General features: G+C 36.1%; 1 long non-coding RNA gene across 1 annotated transcript in view; it reads right to left on the reverse strand.

The window, feature by feature from the left end:
* Positions 1–19,519, reverse strand: part of LOC109502399 — an 88,058-nt gene extending 68,539 nt beyond the window's left edge. Inside the window, exon 1 of the long non-coding RNA XR_006584411.1 lies at positions 19,436–19,519. This is a non-coding gene — a long non-coding RNA (uncharacterized LOC109502399). The remainder of the gene's footprint in view (positions 1–19,435) is intronic.
* Positions 19,520–24,480: the final 4,961 nt, after the last annotated feature.

Raw genomic sequence — 24,480 nt, forward strand, 5'->3', positions numbered from 1 at the left:
AATGCTGTGCTGATTAAGCCCATCCTATCAAGTGGACATACCTTTTCAATAATGGCAAGTTCTTTTATGTTAGAAGTAAATAAATCAGTAAATATCCCCCAATTTCCTTCATTCACTGCTATAATTGCCTTTATCTACAATTCATAAATTTATCCCAACCCTTCTTGAATCTACAGATGACTCATAAAAATGTGGGGGTTAAGGGCACTAACTGCCTACATACGTAAATATCTGCATATAACTTTCAATATCCCCAAAACTTAATGATTAATAGCTATTATTGACCGGAAGCCTTGCCAATAACATAAGCTGTCAACGGACACATATTTTGCATGTTATATGCACTGTATACTATATTTTAAAGAAAATTGAGCTAGAGAAAAGAAAATGTCATTAAGAAGATCATAAAGACGCAGCAAAGGCGGTCATAAGAGGAAAGTATATAGCAATCCAGGCCTTCCTAAAGAAGGAAGAAAGATCTCAGATACACAAACTAACCTTATGCCTTAAGGAGCTGGAAAAAGAACAGCAAATAAAACACAAAATGAGCAGGAGACAGGAAATAATAAAGATTAGAACAGAAATCAATGCTATCGAAACCAAAAAAACAGTAGAACCAATCAATGAAACCAGAAGCTGGTTCTTTGAAAGAATTAACAAAATTGATAAACCACTAGTCAGTCTGATCAAAAAGAAAAAGCAAAGGACCCAAATAAATAAAATCAAGAATGAAAGAGGAGAGATCACAACCAACACAGCAGAAATAAAAACAATAATAAGAGAATATTATGAGCAATTATATGCCAATCAAATGGGCAATATGGAAGAAATGGACAAATTCCTAGAAATATATACACTACCAAAACTGAAACAGGAAGAAATAAAAAATTTGAACAGACCCATAACCAGTAAGGAAATCGAATTAGTAATCAAAAATCTCCCAAAAAACAAGAGTCCAGGGCCAGATGGCTTTCCAGGGGAATTCTACCAAACATTTAAGGAAGAGTTAACACCTATTCTCTTGAAGCAGTTCCAAAAAATAGAAATGGAAGAAAAACTTCCAAACTCTTTCTATGAAGCCAGCATTACCTTAATTCCAAAACCAGACAGAGATCCCATTAAAAAGGAGAACTATAGACCAATTTCCCTGATGAACATGGATGCAAAAATCCTCAAGATATTAGCCAACTGGCTCCAACAATACATTAAAAAAATTATTCACCACGACCAAGTGGGATTTCTACCTGGGATGCAGGGCTGGTTCAATATCCGCAAAACAATTAACGCGATTCATCACATCAATAAAAGAAAGGACAAGAACCATATGATACTCTCAACAGATGCAGAGAAAGCATTTGACAAAATACAGCATCCTTTCTTGATAAAAACCCTGTAGAAAGTAGGCATAGAAGGAGCATACCTCGATATCATAAAAGCCATATATGAATGACCCAACAGTAATATCATCCTCAATGGGGAAAAACTGAGAGCTTTCCCCCTAAGGACAGGAACAAGACAGGGATGTCCACCCACTCTCACCACTGTTATCCAACATAGTATTGGAAGTCTTAGCCTCTGCAATCAGACAACACAAAGAAATAAAAGGTATCCAAATCAGCCAGGAGGAGGTCAAACTTTCGCTCTTTGCAGATGACATGATACTCTATATAGAAAACCCAAAAGATTCCACCAAAATACTGCTAGAATTGATTCATGAATTCAGCAAAGTTGCAGGATATAAAATCAACATACAGAAATCGGTTGCATTCCTATACAACAACAATGAAGCGACAGAGAGAGAAATCAAGGAATAGATCCCATTTACAGTTGCACAAAAAACCATAAAATACCTAGGAATAAATCTAATCAAAGAGGTGAAAATCTATATGCTGAAAACTATAGAAAGCTTATGAAAGAAATTGAAGAAGGCACAAAAAAAATGGAAAAAGATTCCATGCTCCTGGATAGGAAGAACAAATACTGTTAAAATGTCGACACTACCCAAAGCAATGTACATATTCAATGCAATCCCTATCAAAATAACACCAGCATTCTTCACAGAGCTACAACAAATAATCTTAAAATTTGTGTGGAACCAGAAAAGACCCTGAATAGCCAAAGCGATCTTGAAAAAGAAAACCAAAGCAGAAGCATCACAATCCCAGACTTCAAGCTATACTACAAAGCTGTAATCATCAGGACAGTATAGTACTGGCACAAGAACAGACAGATCAATGGAACAGAACAGAGAACCCAGAAATGGACCCACAAATGTATGGCCAACTAATCTTTGACAAAGCAGGAAAGAATATCCAATGAAATAAAGACAGTCTCTTCAGCAGGTGGTGCTGGGAAAACCAAACAGCAACATGCAGAAGAATGAACCTGGACCACCTTCTTACACCATACACAAAAATAAACTCAAAATGGATGAAAGACCTCAATGTAAGACAGGAAGCCATCAAAATCCTCGAGGAGAAAGCAGGCAAAAACCTCTTTGATCTTGGCCACAGCAACTTCTTTCTCAACACGTCTCCAGAGGCAAGGGAAACAAAAGCAAAAATGAACTACTGGGACCTCATCAAAATAAAAAGCTTCTGCACAGTGAAGGAAACAATCAGCAAAACTAAAAGGCAACCGACAGAATGGGAAAGATATTTGCAAATAACATATCAGATAAAGGGGTAGTATCCAAAATCTATAAAGAACTTATCAAACTCAACACCCAAAAACCAAATAATCCAGTGAAGAAATGGGCAAAAGACATGAATAGACACTTCTCCAAAGAAGATGGCCAACCCACAGATGAAAAAATGCTCAACATCACTCATCATCAGGGAAATATAAATCAAAACCACAATGAGATACCACCTTACACCTGTCAGAATGGATAACATTAACAACTCAGGCAACACACACACACACACACACACACACACACACACACACACAAACACACACAATGGAGTATTACTCGGCAATCAAAAAGAATGAAATCTTGCCATTTGCAACTACGTGGATGGAACTGGAGGGTATTATGCTAAGTGAAATTAGTCAGCCAGAGAAAGACAAAAATCATATGACTTCACTCATATGAGGACTTTAAGAGACAAAACGGATGAACATAAGGGAAGGGAAACAAAAATAATATAAAAACAGGGAGGGGGACAAAACAGAAGAGACTCCTAAATATGGAGAACAAACTGAGGGTTATGGGAGTGGTTGTGGGAGGGTGGATGGGCTAAATGGGTAAGGGGCACTAAAATGTGGGATGGGCTAAATGGGTAAGTAAAGAGTCTACTCCTGAAGTTATTTTTGCACTATATGCTAACCAATTTGGAAGTAAGTTTTTAAAAATAAAAAATACAATTAAAAAAAATAGATCATAAGGAAGGGAAAATACATTAGCAGTACTGTATGTATTGAAAAAAATCCACAAAAAAGTGAGCTCAGGCAGTTCAAATCCATGTTGTTGAGGGGTCAACGGTATTTATTTTTTAAGTTTGTATAAATTCTGGGACAATCATCAATTGTAGAACTCCATGTTCTTTAACTTAAAATGAACTATTTATAATACAAGCACACCTATAAAGTTTCTGATGGCTTACTCAGCTTCTCTCTATATAATAAAAATGTATACATTTTTAAATTAGATGTTCTATGTCCTTCTTGAAAATTTTAATTATTTTCTCAATTCATTCCAGCTACAAGTTTTCTTTTTACATACATCCTGTAGAGAGGTATATTTTCATGTTCTAGTTTTGTGTATATTGTGATGCATATAGAGACAGCACTACACTCCATGGGTATCACCTTTCTCCCCTTCTGTGCTCCATCACGTAGCCCAAACATTGTCTTACGATCCTTCTCATCATAGTGCCATGTTCTATACACTATTAAGTGACTAGAATAGGCCCATAATATGAAGCCTCTTTGAGACTTTTGGATCAGTAATATAAAATAGCTAATATCTTCACTCTTTGATACCCTTGTCAAATAACAGTAAAGTAATTTTTTAAAAATACAGGAGAATAATACTACAAGGACAGAGGAATGGTACAAAAGCTGTGCACAGCTGAAACTTGCCAATAAAATTTTTGGGAAACAGAAAATAGAGAAGTGGCATCTGATTAAGCACAGTAGGTGAAGTGATAGTCTAGAGTACACAGAGACAGACAAACTGAGGAAGCAAGTCCATGTTCCTCCAGAACTCTGGAGAGACTAATGACCTGGGACTTGGGGCTAAAGATTTAAATTCTATGTATGATGTCTTTAACCTTCTATACTTCCGTGGCACAGAACTCCAAGAAGCTAAATATTGCTTTTCCCATTCCCTTATATTCATTTTGTGAAATCTCAGAACACCAAGAATAAAGATCCTGAAAACTTCCAGAGATAAATCAAAGAAAACTACACACAATATGGAAAGAGACTGGCATCAGAATTCTCATCAGAAACAATAGATACCAGAGGATATTGGATAATGCCTTCAAAAAAAGAAAAAAAAAACAGATATAACTCAGATCCAAAACAACCAACAGAACAAAATCATAAAATAACAGAAGAAAAATTACTCTCAACCTGAAATTCTTTATCTGACTAAATGAAGCACTAGACTAAAATAAAATACTTGAAATTAAAATTTCAAAGTATTTACTTACTTAAGACAAATATCATATCCAGTTAAGTTGCAGAATTCAAAATTAACAAACAAAAATCAGTTGTATTTCTATATGCTAACAACAAACTATCAGAGGAGTTTACAACTATCATTTATAATTGCATCAAAAAGAATGAAATATGTAGGAATAAATTTAACCAAGGAGGTACACTGTACACTGAAGATTATAAGACTTTGATAAAAGAAATTGAGGGTACAAATAAATGGAATGACATTCTATGCTCATGGACTGGGAAAATTGATTAACAATATGATTAACAAAATGATTAACAAAATTAACAAAATATGATTAACAATTGACTAACAAAATGTCCCTACTACCCAAAGCAATCCACAGATTCAATGTCATCTCTATCAAAATATCAATGGCATTTTTCACAGAAATTTTAAAAATCCTAAAATTTGTATGGAATCACAGAAGAGCCCAAATAGCCAAATTAATCCTTAGAAGAGAGCTGGAGGCATAACACTTCCTCCTTTCAGAATGTGTTACAAAACTATAGTAATTGAGGCACCTGGGTGGGTCAGTCGCTTAAGCTCCTGACTTTGGCTCAGGTCATAATCTCACAGTTGGTGGGTTTGAGCCCGCATTGGGCTTTATGCTGACAGCTGAGAGCCTGGAACCTGCTTTGATTCTGTGTCTCCCTCTCTCTCTGCCCCTCTCCTGCTCACACTCTGTCTCTTTCAAAAATAAATAAACATTAAAAATTGTTTTTTAATTAAAAAAAACTATAGTCATTAAAACAGTATGGCATTGGCAGAAAAACAGACACATAGATCAATGAAACAGAATAGAAAGACCATAAATAAACCCCAAATATATGGTCAGTTAATTTATGATAAAGGAGCTAAGAATGGACAATGTGGAAAGAGAGTTTCTTAAATAGATGGTGTTGGGAAAACTGGACAGCCACATGCAAAAGAATGAAACTGGATCACTATCTTACACCATATACAAAAATCAACTCAAAATAGATTAAAGATTTGAACATAAAACTTAAACCATAAAAGTGCTAGAAGAAAACATAAGCAGTAAGTTCCTTGACAAAATTTTGGTGATAAATTTTTGGATATGACACCAAAAGCAAAGGCAACAAAAGCAAAAATAAACCAGTGGGACTACATCATCAAACTGAAAGTTGTGACACCACAAAGGAAACCATCAAGAAAATGAAAAGACAACCTATTGAATGGGAGAAAATATTTGAAATAATAATCTGATACGAGGTTAATATCCTAAATATATAAAGGACTCATACAACTCAATAGCAAAAACAAAAACACAAAACAAACAAACAAAAAAAAACCTCAGCAAACAACCTGATTAAAAATTGGCTAGAAGAGCTGAATAGATCTTTTTCTAAAGAAGACATACAAATGGCCAACAGATACATGAAAAGATGATCAGCATCACTAATCATTAGAGAAATGCAAATCAAAACCATAGTAAGAGATCCACACTTGCACTTGTTAGGATGCCCATTATTTAAAAAAAAAAAAAAAGCTAAGCGTTGGCAAGGATGCAGAAAAGAGAAAACATGTGCACTGGTGGGAATGTTAATTGGTGCAGCCACCATGGGAAACAGTATGGAGTTTCCTCAAGAAATTAAAAATAGAATTACCATGTGATCCAGCAATCTTACTTTTGGGTATTTATCCAAAGGAAATGAAAACAGAATATTGAAGAGATAATCTGCACTCCCATGTTCATTGTAGCATTATTCACCACAATAAAGATAAAAACTTTTTGTCCCATACTCAACATTAATAAATTTGATTAGCTCTGGAGTTCCAGATCATTCTGATGAATGAGGATTTCCACATTTCTGCAGAGGACTGGAAGAAACATGGATTTCATCTGGATATTGCGGAGCATTAAGTCTGACAAAGAAATAAGGTCATATAAAATTATTTGGCTAGTCTGTCTTTTGATATGTTGGCCATTCTATCCCACTGTGTTCAAAGGAATCAAAATAGGATCTGAATATATAGGGCAATTCTCTAAGTATGGCAAATCTTAGAACACACAATGAAGTAGATAAATGAAAAATAAAAAATTATTCATATAACCCAACTCGATTCATCTCACCAAACAAAACCTACCAAACACCTTTACTAGGGCAAAGATTGTGGTTTGCACTACATTCATTAGACAAGACTATCTTGCCACTCTCATTAAACCACCTAGGTTATTTTTTCATTTCTCAATGTTGAATATATGTAGTGCATGGTAAGGTAACATGAGTAGAAAAGGCTTCATTCCAAGTTTTCCAAACTCTGATATCTTTTGTGGAAAGAACTAAGCAAATCATACTCTCTTCTGTTCAACAGGCCATAAGGAATAATGGCCCTCACTCCTCATCATGTGCTGAAGGCTGAAATTAATCACTTCTTAGATCTACAAAGCTTGTCCAACACTCAGACAGCCTTGCCCTGCACATATATGCACTTAATAAATATTTCTGGATGATGTTTAAAGCTCCTAAAATAAAGTGCTAAATAACAACAATCATAGACCTTGGCAGTGTGCCCTATTAGCACATCTTCAACTGTTACATGAGCAGCCCTAAGCGAAAATTAGCTCATGGGGCCCCTCTAAATACTCTGCTAAAAATAAGCTTCATCATCTCTCATTTCAATGTTCATGAGGTCACAAGTATCCCATACACTCCAAGTGCTGGTCATGTCAATTCCTTTGAGCTCAGGAAGTTGGCATCTAAAATAAAATGCCAATATTTAGATCCTAATGAATTCCAGGAAGTATGTTAGGTTTTCCCTTCAGGACTGAAAAACACATGGAGGTTTCAGCTTTTAATGCAAAATCCAACTATAAAATCAATATAGTAGGAAGTGTTTAGCAATGATTTTCTCTTCTGATTTTTTAAAATTGCCTGCCTGCTACCTGCTGGAAGACTTAGGAAGTCTTAGGAAGGAGTCTTGTGTTCAACAGAGGTTTAATGCACATTTGTTGTTACTGTTATAAATGCCAGTCCATAACCAAAAAATTAGAAAGGATCTAAGACATGCCCATCTCATAGTATAGTTTTGAGAATTAACAGAAGTAAAATAAGTAGACTAAAAAGCATAGTATATTGTAAAGTTACTGTAAAATGTTAGCTGCTAGTTCTATCACCTGTTGTCTGCCTAAAACACTCATTGATCCCTTTGCAGTATTTTGATTTCTCAAAACATTCCACCCGCACCCACACCCACGATTAAGTCACTTAACCTTCTCGAAGTAGAACATTTTAGCTTCACTCCAATGTCTAAACGAATCTGCCTGCATTAAACTTCCTTTCCTTTTTTCTTAGAACATGCTTCCACTGTAGGGACAGCTTGCAATATCAACCCTCAGCAACTCCTGACAAGTGCTAACCTGATTCCTTGGATGATAAGTAGACATCACTGGCACAATAGAACTCGTGTATGGCCACAGGTCAGCATCAAGTTCCATGGTTTGATGCCAAAGTCTTCCCAAAAAGGGAGTTAAAGTACCTCATCTGACAACTTCCAACCATGTCGACCTTCTTTTGCTAAAATGTCCTGAGGACTTCAGTACCTTCTTTTCCATTATTAATGACCCATGATTCATCAGTCTCCAAGATCTGTTACTAAATTAATCTGAATTAAATTAGATGCCCTTATTTAACTGAGGTCTCATGGGTCCAGAGCTGGTTTGAGAAAAAGTAAAATATCAATTCCACATTCTTATAAATATTCAGGTTCACATATTTTCATCTACAGTTCATCTTGTTAATGTCAGCCCTTATAATTTATTGACCATGTAAAAATATTTTAGCGTGGAAAGTGGAGAAAATGAGTGAGAATAAATCATTCAGTGCTCTTCCACAAACCACAGTGCAGTCCAGAAGACCTTCATTTTTAATTTTGCATTCAAGTGCCAGTTGAGACAAATTGGTTAGCAGTTCATCATGGGAGCAATTCCAAAGCTCATTCATTTAGGCTCTAAGGACTTTTCAGCATCACCAAAGGCAGCCAACACATAATTGGTGACCTCAGGAAGAACACAATACTTGGAGGTTTAGAAAAACTACAATATATGCTTCAGTCCTTAAAATTCATCATCTAATTTCCTCTATCTCCTTTCCACTGGGTAAGAAACATCTGTCAACACATGTGCCATTGGCCTGTTATTCTTCCTAATGTGGTTATTGAGTTTGACTCTCTACACTCCGACAGAAGAAAGATGTTCAGACACATACACAGGCACCATGGGGGTAATGTAAAATGTGCAAGGGTTAAAAATCACTTACCCCCTCCCCCCCTCCCTATGAATCCACCTAGAGGAAAAATTATGCCTTGTTTTAAATAACACTACCCTTTCCCATAATCCTGTATACTAGGAATTTATATTATAAAAGTTCACTTTATTATTCTTTTTCTAACAGAACAACATATGTTATGCTTACATTTGAAAGCAATCTTGGAAAATGGGCCTGCATGTGAATGCAATTGGCTGCGAGTTCACATTTCCCTTAGACAAAACTGTGAGCAAAACACATGTTTTTCCATCTAAGTTAGAAGATGGAAAATGATGCATTATTTTTTAGACTTTTGTGGCATGCACTTTAAAATCAATGCATATTTCTTCATGCACATTTTCACAAATGTCAATATGGATACATCCATCAGATCTGATGTGTTCAATCCCTTCAGCACCTGGGGAACTTGCACTCTTGGAAATGGTTTTTCCTCCTAACTTTCCAATTTGCTCCTGAGAATCATAATTCTTTTTGACTAGTGATAAGTGAGAAACAGAACCCTCCATGTTCGTTTCCTACAAAGGAATAAGGATATTCTTACATGCTTGCTCTTAATTCCAGGTAAATCGAAGAACAGTTGGTTTGCTCACTGATACACAACATAATTTCTTCAGGTCCTCACAAAACTCAAGAACTGAAGCTTACTTGCCACCAACATGTTACAGGTGACATCAGATCATATGGTACAAGCAGGAATGACCCAATCACCAATACATTGAAAATAAACCAGAAGAGATCATTATCTTGTCAGAAAAGTACTCCTTTTTCCTTGTGGTTAGTAAAAGATTTTTCTAAAATTCTATTTTTTTAAAATAAAATTTAGCTAGAAGAGGGAAATTGTAGGTCCTTACGTTAGCTATACACATTTAAGAATAAGGTTACAGGAAAGCCAATCAGACACTGATTGGAAAGGAGAGAAAAAAGGACATGCCCCACAAGTAATCTACTCAATATTAGGAATGGCAAAATGCCAACAATATATGTGTATAGAGAGTGACTTTCCTCCATCTATGAAGAAGGAATAGAGGTAAGCAAGCCATATACTCTTTGCTATAAGTACCTAGAAAGATGTGTGGAGCTTTATCTTTACTTTCTTCAGGTACATGATTGATTTTGAAATGGGATGGGCAGAAAAACTATGCACTGAACTGAGACTATAAAGAAAGTTGGAACATTTTATTAACTTACTCAATATTCAAGTAAATTAAGAAGTAGTGGCTCTTCATATCAAGAGCAAAATTTTATTTTGTAATAAGTTGGCAGAATGCACGCTGTTGGCTAGGACCAAATTTAGTATTTGTAAGTTAAATGATTTTATACATGTTAGCAAGTGACTTGGCTGAGAGAGATAGGTATTATCTTGAGGCTACAGGATCAGGGTAAAGTCTTTTGACGTAAAAATACAGCAAAATTTGTTCTTTCTCCACTTCATATTAAAGGATGCATGTACTTTCTTTTAAGCATAATGCATGTAAAATAGGTAAAGAAATTAAACTTTATTTTGAAATCTATTTTAACTAACAGGAGCACTAACATAATTAAGTCTGAGTAGTGAACAGAAATAAGTAGGTTGCATAAATATAAATATTTACTCCAATGAGCAGCACAGTCATCAGCATTTATTCCACAGTTTTCAGAGCATGAAGTAAGGTGAAGTTGGTGGTAACCTAGCATTTCAAATGATAAAATCAATGGTAATCCTTTTTTGAGCATAAAAATAGAGAAACCATTTTCAAGTAGGATCTAGTATCTCTAATAATCCCTAAAGGGGTTCTTTTAGCTTGAAAATGGGTAAGAAAAACAAAAAGATTAATTCAAATGACTTGAATCCTTACTAAAGATTGAGTAATGTACAGTCCACCAACGTTTAACTTGGGTATAAACAATCACAATAAATTATAAGTCACACACAGACACACATTTGGTGTGTCGATCAATCAGTCCTCCCTAGCGATTGGTGAGGCTGTAAGCCTGGGATGACCATACCCTCTAATTCTGTGTCTAGGAAAGTTTCGTTGTAAAAGTGCCCTTGTTATTCTCAAAAGAGTCATGGCTTGGATTTTACATTTTATAGCTACATTATCTAAGCCCCAGGTGGTTGATACGGTGTCTCTTAGTAGGAATTCTCTTATTTTCTTGTTTTCTCCATGTCTTCAAAAAGTCTTTATTCATTTCCCACAAAAAGATCAGCAAGTACATGTCTTATGCTCTTACTATTTCTGTTACTAATTGCTATCACTTAGATGTGTGTAACCTAATTTCTTCCAGATGTGAAAACCTATGCAATGCACTCTAAGCTGCATTTACCTGCCTGCAGACTCTCTACCACCACTCAAATCATCGTTCCTCTATTTGTGTCTTCATTCACAATTGTACCCCATTCCTGGGCATCAGCAGCTATATAATTATATATACTTAAAAATGAACTCCAAGGATACAATACAAAGCTCCCCACCCAGGATAAATTGCTGCATAGATGAGGACTTTGCTATTTATTTCCTCCTGCCCATGGTTGGTTAGTTACACCTGGGTGTCAGAGAAGATATTTGTAGGCTAAAATAATCCCTTGCACACCATAATTAAGATTTTTGGGTAGAAGGAAATAACTGGGGGGCCTTGGGCCCAATTCTTAGAAACTGACTCATTCAGGGACACTGAGAATGTTCATATAAAATCCTGAGTGCTGTGTCTCAGACAACATGTACCCACCCAGCCTCCGGAACCTCGTGTGTTTCTGGTTCCTCAGAACAGCTCTAAAACCTAGAGTCAGGCTAGCCCCTGTAATCACTGTAAGAAGAGAGGTTTCCCTGGCCGAGAAGATCAGGTGGTGGAAATACCAGGAGTCGTCGTGATAAACGCAGCAGCAAGAAGTGAAGTCGTGATGACAAATGCCATCAGCAAAGCTGACAGCCATAGCACCTGAGGTATCGGAGCTGGTGATCTCTGACAGGCTCAGACAGCATCAACAGCTGGTACAGAATGCAGTAGCCAAGGGTGGACAGAATGGAGATTCCACCAGCAACAGTAGCTAGAAATCATCAACTTCCTTTAGTGATGGGAAGATGGTGTGGGATGAGGAGTTAGGATAGAATTTGGAGTTAAAAACCACTATGTCAGATCCCTATGCTCTGTGGTCACCAAGTTTGGTGTGACCTATAGAAATAGGGACAATTGGGATAATGATCAGTTATCTATTTCGCTTACAGCTCTTCAGCAGACACGAGTCTTTGGACACTCACAGTAGCAAGGACACCCTGGCGATAGTAGCCAAGAGAGTCATATGTTTCTATCTCATGATGGTTAAGCAACAATTGAAGGAAAAAAAATAACATCTGTTGAAAGCCTTCCCATAATTATGTAATTTAATCCTTACACCAACACTGCAAGTTCTGTAATCACGAAACCCATTTTATAGATGACTAAAATGGGTCTCGGAAAGATTTAAATGATTTGCCCAAGGACATGCAAATAAGGACATAGCTGAGATGTGAACACAGATCTGACTAACTCCAAAGCCAATGCTCTTTCCATTAGTCTGCTGCCTCCGTGGGAGCCTGAGACAAACAATGGAAACAATCACCACAGACACCCAACCCCACTCCCAGTCTACCTCCCACCCCCTGCAGAGGGAAGCAGATGTGGAGCAAAATATCCATAGTTGAGCAAAATATCCATGGGCTCTGAAAACTTCCATTTCTGATTCTGAAATCCAAAAGCTGAGAAGTTGCTGACACTGCTGCTGCACCCTGCCAAGTCTCTTGCTCTGAGGGCAGTTTGGTGTAAAGAATGTTGATAATCACTGTAAACGGAGGAGTATGACTCTCAGCCCGGGAAATGAGGGTAGTGCATAAATAGTTTTGGCAGCAGCATCTATACTGTGGTACTGGGAGGTACATGCTTTTCACATAGAAAATAAAAAATAAAAATAAACAGATTGTCTGGAAATCTTCCAGCAAACCCCCATCTGACCCCCAGGGCGTATAAACCAGTGTTTTGTCCCGAATGTGGTTTTCCCTGTTAAATGCTTGCAGAAACCAGGTGAGGTATTCATTGCATGGGTGGATAGTGATTATATCTCGAGAGTACTGGTGGGACACCAGGGAATGATGTGATTTGGGTTCCTGCAGATCCAAAGTGAGAAATGACGCTCTTTCTGAGGCAAACAGCACCAGCAGTTTTGCATGGAAATGGATGTCCCAAAGAAAGCTAGGCTTTCATGGAAGGGAAGATATGGTGGGAAGTCTCCATAAGCTCTTCAATGATATCAGACAATAAAGGAGAATTTGGAAGAATCACGAGCATGGAAGGTCAGTTTCACTCAGATGGCAGTTAATTCTTTAGATGTTTGAACTGACATCAGGGTGATTTTCTCTAATGTCAACATGAACTAAGACTGATTTGTCCTTAAAACATTGAAACTATAGAGAATATTCCTAACAAGTGGGAATCCATTTCTTATATCTTTTTGGTATCTTTTCATAGTTGAGTCTGTGAAAAAAGAAAATATTTCCATGTTGGCACTCACATTTATTGAGCATGTATTCCATTCTGTTCTCGATGCTGGACTTTAAATGTATTATCTCAGTTACTCTTCATAAAATACCGCCAGAGTATTTTACTGAGCATGGTTGACATATATTGAGCATCTACTCTGCACCACTATGGATCATTTATGTATAGTATTTAACCTAATCCTCCATAAAGTACACATGATTTTCTCCATTTTATAGAAAGCAACAGAAATAATAAGGAAGAAGTTTAGATATAATAGTAACTTAAAAATTACTCCATGGCATGCATTATTCTAAATACTTTTTTTAAATGATTATTTTATTTACTTAGAGAGAGAGAGAGAGAGAGAGAGAGAGAGAGAGAGAATCCCAAGCAGGCTCCGTACTGTCAGTGCACAGACTGATGCGGGACTTGATCCCACTAACCTTGAAATTATGACTTGAGCCAAAATCAAGAGTCAGATGCTCAACTGACTGAGCCACCCAGGCATCCCACTAAATACTTTTCATGCATTAAATACCTCTGTGAAACAAGTACCATTGTTACACCCATTTCTCACTTGAAGCATTTGGCTCCAAGAGGTTAAATAATTTGCCCCAAATTACATAGCCAGTGAGGATTAAAATCCACTCAGTTGGATTTCTATATCCATTATTTTAACCTCTGAATAATATTTCCCCACAACTTAGTAAGGTGAGACTCAAGAGAAGTTCAATATCCAATGTATGATCATACAGTTATAAAGAATAGACGGAGCCAGGTCCTAGGGTTTTCTATGTTTGTTCTTGTTTTTGACTTCAAAGCCCATATTTTTCCACTTCATCACCAAGCTGCCTTTATACGTAGTATTTCTTTGGCAGTGAGATTCTACCACAAGGCCCACAACAGTTCTTTTTGTGAGATATTCCTGGATCTGAAGACTTTGCCTGTTAGACACACTGAAATGTTGAGGTTGGTACTTCAAAGGTAAACAACAAAACTGTAAAGTCATTACAAACAATAAAAATAAAATTGACATCTTTGGTTTAAGCAAATATAATATAGCTTGAAATAGATCTTTTTTTTTTTCATCTACATTTCACTGACAGGACATGAAAACAAAATCTGGTTTTCTCTAAGAAACAGTATTTTCTAAGTCAGCCACATATTTGAGCAGTCAAATATTCGATCCAACATGAAGTAAATTTTCAAATGACTTATTTTTGTTTTAATGATGGCAAGACAAGTGATCTGTTATTACACATATTAATATGCTCATATTCATAGTCCTGGGACAGATCCAGGAAAATATATCCATTTGTATTTTTTTAATGACATCTTAAATGAGACTTTTAAACCAAAGTAGGCAATATACTATATCACTTACACATTTTGTTTTGGCATGAATCCACAAGTCATATTTTATTAGGGGAAGCTTATTCTGAAGGTTTATTGATTATGTATATCTCTTAAAACTGATGAGTATGTTTTTAATGTAATTTATATACCTTTATCATTTTCCTTTCAATCTTCCATATTATTGTCTGTGATGAGTTGCAGCCAAATGTAAGAGTAATTTCATAAAAATACATAAGCCATGCCCTCACCCTATCATGAAACAGATACAACACCAAACCCCGAAATGAATGCTAAATTTTATTTTAAATGAATGCAGTCTTGTTAATTCTGAATTCAATGTAGGATAGAATCAAATATGAATAATAATTTTATATATGTATATCTTCAGAACCCTACCTTCCCATCACAATATCTGTAATTGACATTGAGACAGTTCAGAGGGGGGAAAAACCACATTGTGAGAAAATGAATCCAATCTTTATTAGTATCTGAGTATTCTGTACACTTATTACCTGCTGTATCACTCTTTATCCATTTCCCAAGTACTTAGGGGCAACCATTTTCACAGGATTATCTAGAGCAAACAAATTAAAATATTTGAGTCATATGTGCAACTACACAGGCTGAATTATATTGTAATTATATGTGCATATACTTGTATTCCTTATTAAATTTTAAGATCTTGAGGGTAGAGATCAAAATCTTAAGCACCTTTGTATCCTACATGGTACTTAGTACAGTGCTTTGTACACAAAGGTCTTCAAATGTGTATTAAATAACTGTATGGTAGTTCATCATTTGGAATTGGATTTGACTGGATATAAGAAAAAAGTCTCTTCAACAAATGTGTTGGGAAAACTGGATGGTGACATGCAGAAGAATGAAACTGTACCACTTTCTTCCACCATACACACACAAAAAAATTCAAAATTGCTTAAAGACCTAAATGTCAGGCAGGAAACCATAAAAATCCTAGAGAAGAACACAGGCAACAACCTCTTTGACCTTGGCGAGAGTAACTTCTTACTAGACGTGTTACTGAAGGCAAGGGAAACAAAAGCAAACATGAACTATTGGGACTTCATCAAGAAAAAAAGCTTCTACACAGTGAAGGAAACAGTCAACAAAACTAAAATGCAGCCTACAGAATGAGAGAAGATATTTGCAAACAACATACCTGATAAAGGGTTAGTACCCAAAATCTATAAAGAACTTATCAAACTCAACACCCAAAATACAATTAACCCCATTAAGAAATGGGCAGAAGACATGAATAGACACTTCTCCAAAGAAGACATCCAGATGGCTAACAGATACATGAAAAGATGCTCAATATCACTCATCATCAGGGAAATACAAATCAAAACCATGACGAGATACCACCTCACACCTATTAGAATGGCTAAAATGAACAACACAAGAAACAAGAGGTGTGGGCAAGGATGCAGAGAAAAGGGAATCCTCTTTAACTGTTGGTGGGAATGAAAACTGGTGCAGCTACTCTGGAGTAGAAAACTGAGGTTTCCCAATAAACTAAAAATAGAACTACCCAATGATCCAGCAATTGCACTATTAGGTATTTACCCAAAGGATACAAAAATACAGATTCGAAGGGGTACATGCACCCCAATGTTTATAGCAGCATTATCAACAATAGCTAAACTATGGAGAGAGCCCAAATGTCCATCAACTGATGAGTGGATAAAGAAGATGTGGTATACACACACACACACACACACACACACACACACACAGTGGACTATTTACTCAGACATCAAAAAAGAATGAAATCTTTTTACAACATTTACAACAATGTGGGTAGAGCTAGAATGCTAAGAAAAATAAGTCAATCAGAGAAACACAAAAATCATATGATTTCACTCATATGTGGAATTTAAGAAACATAACAGATGAACATACAGGATGGGGGGAAAGAGAAGAGATGGAAACAAACTACAAAAGATTCTTGATAGACAACAAAGTATGGATTGACAAAGGGAGGTGGGTGGGAGATGGGTTAGATGGTGATGGGTACTAAGTAGGGCACTTGTGATGAGCACTGGTGTTGTATGTAAATGATGAATCACTGAATTCTACTCTTGATCCAATACTGCACTGCTAACTAACTAAAATTTAAATAAAAAATAAATTAATAAAAATAAATTTAAAAATAAAAAAAATCTAAAAGTAACAGTTGCAATGGAGATAAATACATATATATTTTTCCTGTTAGAAAAATTGCATAGGTAGGCAGTCCAAGAATATTATAGTAGCTCCACAATGTCTTGCTTCCTCTGTCGTGCTGTTTTACTATTTATAGTGCATTGACTCAAGACCTGGAGTAGCTGCCCGAACTCCAGTCATCATATCTGTATTCCAGGAAGCAGAAAGTAATAAGGAAGAAAAGAATATCATGGCCTTCCCTTTTAAGGAGGCTTCCAAGTAGTCCTACATCACACTTTCATTGAGATCTTACTGAACAGAGCTTAGTCACATGACCACACCTAACTATAAGGGAAGCTGGCAAATGTAGACCAATAGCTAAATGTATTAGTGTGTCAAAGTTTAATTGATAAATTACTAAAATTATTAAGATGGAATCTTAAGGAAGACCTATTTCAGTATGTCACAACTACCCATCAAAGATGAACAAAGCCATTTTAAATGGAATACAATATTTTTTCCATGTTCACACCACTTTTATTACAATATGTTATTATAATTATTCAATTTTATTATTAATTATTGCTGTTAATCTCTTACTGTGTCTAATTTATAAATTAAATTTTGTCATAGGTATGTATGTATGTATGTATGTATAGGAAAAAACATAGTATATCTAGGGTCTGTACTGTCCATGGTTTTGGGCATCTGCTGGGGGTCTTGGATCAAATCCCTGCTGACAACAGGGACTACCTTGGAACTTTAATTAAAAATTTAGGGCTTCACATGTTAGCAGGTCTGAGGTAAGATATGGAAAGAGTGGGAGAAAATCACCCGTGAAAGAGGTTAAATGACTTGCATGGGATCACACAACTGGCTGAGTCTGAATTAGAAACTTGGATTTATATTCCAGACTCTACAGGCTACACTGTGTCTCCCAAATTCAATTCTGTCAGTGCTAAGTGCTATAGAGGACTGGATTGGAATTCTGTGCTCATGGGATTATTATTTTATTAGGGTATGTCTCCAAAAGTTCTAGAGGGAAAATTTTAAAATATTTTTTGGAGGAAGAGACAGTTTAACTTAAATCCCCCCCAAACCTTACAAACAACACTACCATGTATTTATTATTATACAATAATATAGATGAGATGCAAGCAAATTTTAGCTACAAGCAGTGAAGAAAAAACAAAACCCAAAACCACTGGTCTTATTTTTCTGCCTGTCAAAATAAGTAGGGAAGTAGGCAGTTGAAGAAAAAATGAATACTAAGATGTTTTCCTTACTCAAAATATGAATAGGCACTTTTCCAACATCATTCTAATGGAATATAATATTAAGATTTGGAATATATTCTCAAATATTTATACAAAAACCTCTTTCAGTTTATTGCATTTCAGCACCAACTTATTAACCACATGCTATATAACAGGCACTCATCTTACCATTGGAGATTCTTCTTTTGAGGTGTTTATAATTAGAATAATCAAAAAATTTTCTGCTGACACTGACAGAAACCCTACTCAAATTAATGTTTGTTGATATTAAAAAAAATCTATCATCTATCCATCCATCCAATTTATCTATATATCTTCCCATTTGCTTATATTTAAAGCAAAGAAGGGAACAGTTTCTGAGACAAATGTGTGATTATGAGCATACTAATAGGTGCAAGAACATATCACTTGTTTTGTTTGTCATTATTATGAATTTATGCTTACATACCTGGAATAAACCATTTGAAACTTTAATTCAGGAGGGATCAAATATTTGGGCACTAAATTGTGTAGCTAACTAAGAAAATATATTTCTTAAAGAAAACAAGATTTTAAGGGCATCTGGGTGGCTCAGTCGGTTAAGCAGCCAACTTCAGGTCAGGTCATGATCTCACAGTTTGTGAGTTCAAGCCCTGCATCGGGCTCTATGCTGACAGCACAGAACCTGGAGCCTGCTTAGGATTCTGTGTCTCCCTCTCTCTCACTTCCCCTTCCCCTCTCTCTTTCTCTCTCTTTCTAAAATAAATAAATAAACATTCTTTAAAGAACAAGATTTTATTTTCACTTCCTAGAGAGAGGTAAGTAGGTAGGTAGGTAGATTGATAGATACATAGATTTTTAAAAATAGCATGCATGAGTGTGTTGTAAGTACAGTTCTAAGTGTATCATCTCATGTAAATTCACAACAACCCTATGAACTAGGTACTACTACTCTTTATAAATGAGGAAATAAAAAGGATTAGTAAATAATGAAGCTGGGATTGAATTCAGATAGTCTTGCTCTAGAGTTATCCTTTGTAATAATATTCTATCCCACTTCTTAGAATGAATGTTTTCTAAGCAACATATATTGAAAAAACAAAAAAACAAAAAACAAACTTGGGGCACCTGGGTGGCTCAGTCAGTTGAGCATGAGACTTCAACTCAGGTCATGATCTCACATTTCGTGAGTTCTAGCTTACCTCAGGCTCGTTACTGTCACTGTCAGAGCAGAACTCACTTCAGATCCTCCGTCCCCCTCTTTCTGCCCCCTCACTTGTGCTCTGCTCCCAAAAAATAAAAATATATAAAAAAAGAAAACACGCCTCATCAAAATAATTGTAAATATGAAATAAAATGTAAACAACCATCTTACAATCACCTTTCTTTTATATTATATTACCTTTTTACACATTTTTATTAACTTGCTTCTTTTAGGCAACATTATGAATGCTTGCCCAATCCTAGATTCTATTTGTTTTGATTAGTCATAATTATTATTCTCTTTGTGATGCTCAGATTAACTGGTGGGAGCCCCCTATGTGACTTCGTTATATTTTTAACACTGCTTCCAACATCATTGCACATGTACTTGCTTTCTGACAAGAGGATATTCCAGACCCACCCTGAATTTGCCAACCTTTCTGCTAAATGGAATAGAAATTTGATGGCTAGAGCTTAAGTAACCATCATATACCATGAAGTATAAGCTTATCTTGAGGATGGGGGAAGAACAAATTAGAAATCTTAGTCCTTATTAGCTGCCAAACAAGTCTTAGTCTGCTTGCCATTAGACTTAATTTATGTGAGGAGAGAGATAGACTTTGTTTATGCCACTCTTATTCTGATTTTCCATAATTTTCAGCTTTATCTAATTCTGTTATACCTAGATCAGAGCAGTTGGAATTAACGTGGCTGCTAAGACCCAGACCTTCTGCAGGGCTGATGGTTACAGACAAGGGGTTTTGGATGATTCCATCACTTCTAAAAATCTACTATATAATATTATATACCATCAAATGTCTGATCAAGCATCAACTAGGTTATTATCCAGGATTAAGTATGCATCAGGATAGCTCCAAGGCAAGAGTTAGAAACTACTCTGTTGAACTCTGTGTTGCTATTCTGGTATGTATACACACACACACACACACACACACACACACACACACACACAACCAATGAAGTTGGCTAGTTTAACTTCTACTGTTATTCATTTGTTCATTCATTCATTCATTCATTCACTAAAAATGTATTTAGTGACTACTATGCATCAAGCACCATTCCAAAGTTGCAGCAGTAAGTGTAACAGACAAAAAATTCCTGTCTTCATGAGCTTGTATTATAGTGGAGGGAGACAGAAACAAATCAATCAAAATAAGTACAATAAATGTATGGCAGAAAGAAAAAAATAGTAAAGAAGGGAAGAGGGAGGGAGTGTCCAGTGGGTGACAGTTTCAGATGGCTCAAGCAGAGAGGCCCTCACTAAGAAAATGGCACCTGAAGGACGCAGGTGAGGTAGGAAGTCATTTGATATTTGTATTAGAGCATTCTAGATAGAGAGAAGAACAAGTCCCCAAGTCTTTTGGCTGCTGTGCTGTGAACAGACTAGGCATGAGGCACTAAACACAGAGAATAGTTCATTCAAGAGAGAGGTGATGGTAGTTGGAACAGGGTGGTAATACTAGAGGTAACAAAGAGTAGTCAAATTCTGGATATCTTTCCAAGATCATACTGACAGAATTTGCTCTGAGGGGTTGGATGCAATTTATGAGTGAAAGAAAGAACTTAAGAATGACTTCATGGTTTTTGGCCTGGGTAATTTTAAAGATGGTGATATCATGTACTGAGATGGTAAAGACTATATAAGGAAAAAGCACTACAAAGATGATCCCAAAGTCTGGGGATTCTAGAAAATTTTCAACTTCTCTGTTGATATTCTAGTTTCTTTCTAAAGCCAATAGTCAAGTTGACCACTTAGATCTCTTCACTATGCCCATACTTTAGGGGGCCCTGACTTGGCTCTCCTCTGGCCACCCTCCTCATCACAGGGTGAGGCTTTCATGGAACTAAGAGGATGTGTCACTCAGCCTCTTCTAGATGGTGCTCCATGTAGGATTTGTATTACAGAATTCTAATACAAATGCCCCAATCCCACTTCCATAGTCTATGTAGATGTCCATCTTTCCAAGAGTGGACCAGACTATCAACACATGCACATCTAGGCCAAATGCATAGCTAAGGGATGGCTGAATGTGAGTAGGAGAGGTGATGGACAGAGCTTGGGATGAGATGCCCACTCTAGAGGGGTACCTGAGAGGTAGGGTCAGGCCTGCATTACTGTACATAACCTTCTCTTTTGTAGTAACAGCATGTATTCTTTCATTCTTTTCATTCATTTCATTCTTTTCAGATGAAATCCTAAAAGGAGTACTCCTGAACATGCTCCCACAGTCCTTAGCTCAGTGTTGACAAACTGTTCCAAGTGTTGGAAAACTGCTGACCCCCTATTCTCAGTTTCCACACCTGTAAAATGCAGCAGACACCTCAAAGGCTGCTGTGAGAAAAAGTGAACAAGTAAAACGTGAAATAAATAAGTAAAACACTAAGCATATTGCCTCACACATAATAAGCATTTAAATGATTGTTGTTCTATTCATCTAAACAATATCTTACATTTCCATGCCTTCTTAAATTCTTGAAAAATATACATTAAGTGCAGAGGCAATGGAAAATTTTATTTAAGTGTTCTTCTAATGCCCACTGAATTCTCCTTCCCTTGACATCCTGGGACAACATTTAGATGCAGGTCAGTAACTCTTGTGTTCTGTTTTAGGAGCTAGTGCTGTGCTTACTTCTTGAGTCAAATACAGAATTCCCATTAGTGTTGATGGTAATTACCCCTGCAGAACAAAGCATGATGAGTGGAGCCCCTGCTGAGGAATTACTTTAATGACTTTGAACTTTAAGAAAGAAACTTAAGAAGGATACACATGATGACAACCTCAGGGCCTGAACTCCTGCTGCCTCCCTAACTACTATTTTCAATTGGTCGCTCTGAGTAGGTTATTCTGGGGCTTGTTTTTCTTCATGGCCAAATAACGAGAAGGACATTATAGAGAAAGTGCTTCGATTTGGTAACTCAACATTTGATGGCTCATAGTGGTATAGACTCATCACTTACCATAAAATGCCCCAGATATCAACTCAAAAGTCAATCGATATTATTGTGTAGTAGTAGTAACTGTATTAACAGCATCTGCCTGTATTTCCGTTACTATAAATTTCTGATCACCAGCCTAAACTGGGACCTCAACTCTACCTAGCATTTTTGGCATGATCTTACTATGTTTCCACTGTGACCTCATTCTCTTGCCCATAGTAAAACTATGTCTCTTATGTTCTTCATAGCTTTTATTAAACCATATTGGGAAACAGACCATACAGGTATGAAAACAAACTTCTAATATGTTAAGTTAAATTATACTAAATAAAACTTTTTCTTAAAATTCAGAATAGAATTACTATATTATCCACCAATCTCACTTCTGGGTATTTGCCCCAAAGAATTGAAAAGAGACTTGTGTTTTCACAGTCATGTGCACAGCAGAACTATTCACAATAGTCAACAGGTGGAAGCAACCTAGATGTCAGCCAGTGGGTAAATGGATAAACAAAATGTGGTATACAATGGTATATTATTCAGCCTTAAAAAGGATGTGACACACTACAACATGGATAAACCTTGATGACATTATGAAGTAATGAAGTAAATCAGTTACAAAAAGATCAATACTGTATAATTCCAATTATGAGGTATCTAAAGTAGTCCAACTGGTATAGAGTTTCAGATTTGCAAGGTGAAAGAGATCTATTTCACAACAATGTGAATATTGTTGCTACTCCTCAACTATACACTTAAAAATGGTGAAGATGGTAGATTTTATATATGTTTTCTTCACCACAAAAAAAACTCTGAAAAATAAATAAGCCAAAAAAGAAAAGAAAAAGAAAAGAAAAGAAAAGGAAAGGAAAGGAAAGGAAAGGAAAGGAAAGGAAAAGAAAAGAAAAGAAAAGAAAAGAAAAGAAAAGAAAAGAAAAGAAAAGAAAAGAAAAGAAAAGACAAGACAAGAAAAGAAAAAACCCTCCACCTTTTCATGTTTTGCTATGGTTGTTCAACAAATGTATTTATGTGCTTACTGCATACCATACACTGTGCAGTTTCAAGTTCTGGCAGTACAGGCTTCCCTTACTCTCTCTCTGAAAGTACAGTGTTCCTATGAAATCTTTCATAAGCTGAAATGGAGTAAAAAGTGCCCCTTGCTTTCCATAAGTTTGTGTTTCACCACTTCACTTTTACGAAAGACCTACATTAATTAGTCAGTGACAGCTCTCTTCGTAAAAGTGAAAACCTTTGAATTTCCTTTCGTACTAATGTAGGTCTTTCATAAAAGTGAACTTAAGGAGAGCCTTGGAAAAGCAGGGATACCTGTATTTATTTGGCAATCAATATTAGGGAGTTGAGACTGTGGCAGTATAATAAAATTTATAAGTGTAGCAACATAATTCTGGGTATTTATCACCTGAAAATATTATGTGAATATTATGAAAATGTTATGGAATGCTATTGCTGGGGAAATACAGTGCTGATATCTTCCTCCTTCTTTCATGCCCATCCTTACGTTAAACACATTTCTTGATTCTACATGGCCAAAGAATCTACAAGAAGCTCTGACTATATAGCAGGAGAGATTTTAAGCAGCCTCACAGGGATTCCTTGGCCTGAAATCACCTGGACAAATTCTAGAAGGAAAGACCAAGTTGGTGTTTACCTATGTACAAAAGCAGATATATTCCTGAGAAATTGATTTTGATGCAAACTTTTGAGTAGCAAAGCTATTTTCCCACTTATATTTAAAAATTGGAAAAACTGGTTTTCTACAAAACATGTTCATCCTGAGACATAAGTAGTATTCTAATTACATCAACACAGGCAGTTTTTCAAGAATGTATCTGCTCTACTGGCAGAATTCTTAGAAAGGCACAAACTTAGAAATTCTATCAGGAAATTTGTTGGATAAGTCATAGAATGACTGGCAAAATTCGTGGCATGTCTAAAGAGATAACAGTGAAACCAAAGACACTCAAAATCCCTTAACTTTGACTTCAAGTACTCTTCATCAATTTGCGCGTGCACGTGTGTGTGTGTGTGTGTGTGTGTGTGTGTGTGTAATTATTGTTTTATTTT

Source organism: Felis catus, chromosome C1 (genome assembly GCF_018350175.1).
Source record: "Felis catus isolate Fca126 chromosome C1, F.catus_Fca126_mat1.0, whole genome shotgun sequence".
NCBI classification, from domain to species: domain Eukaryota; kingdom Metazoa; phylum Chordata; class Mammalia; order Carnivora; family Felidae; genus Felis; species Felis catus.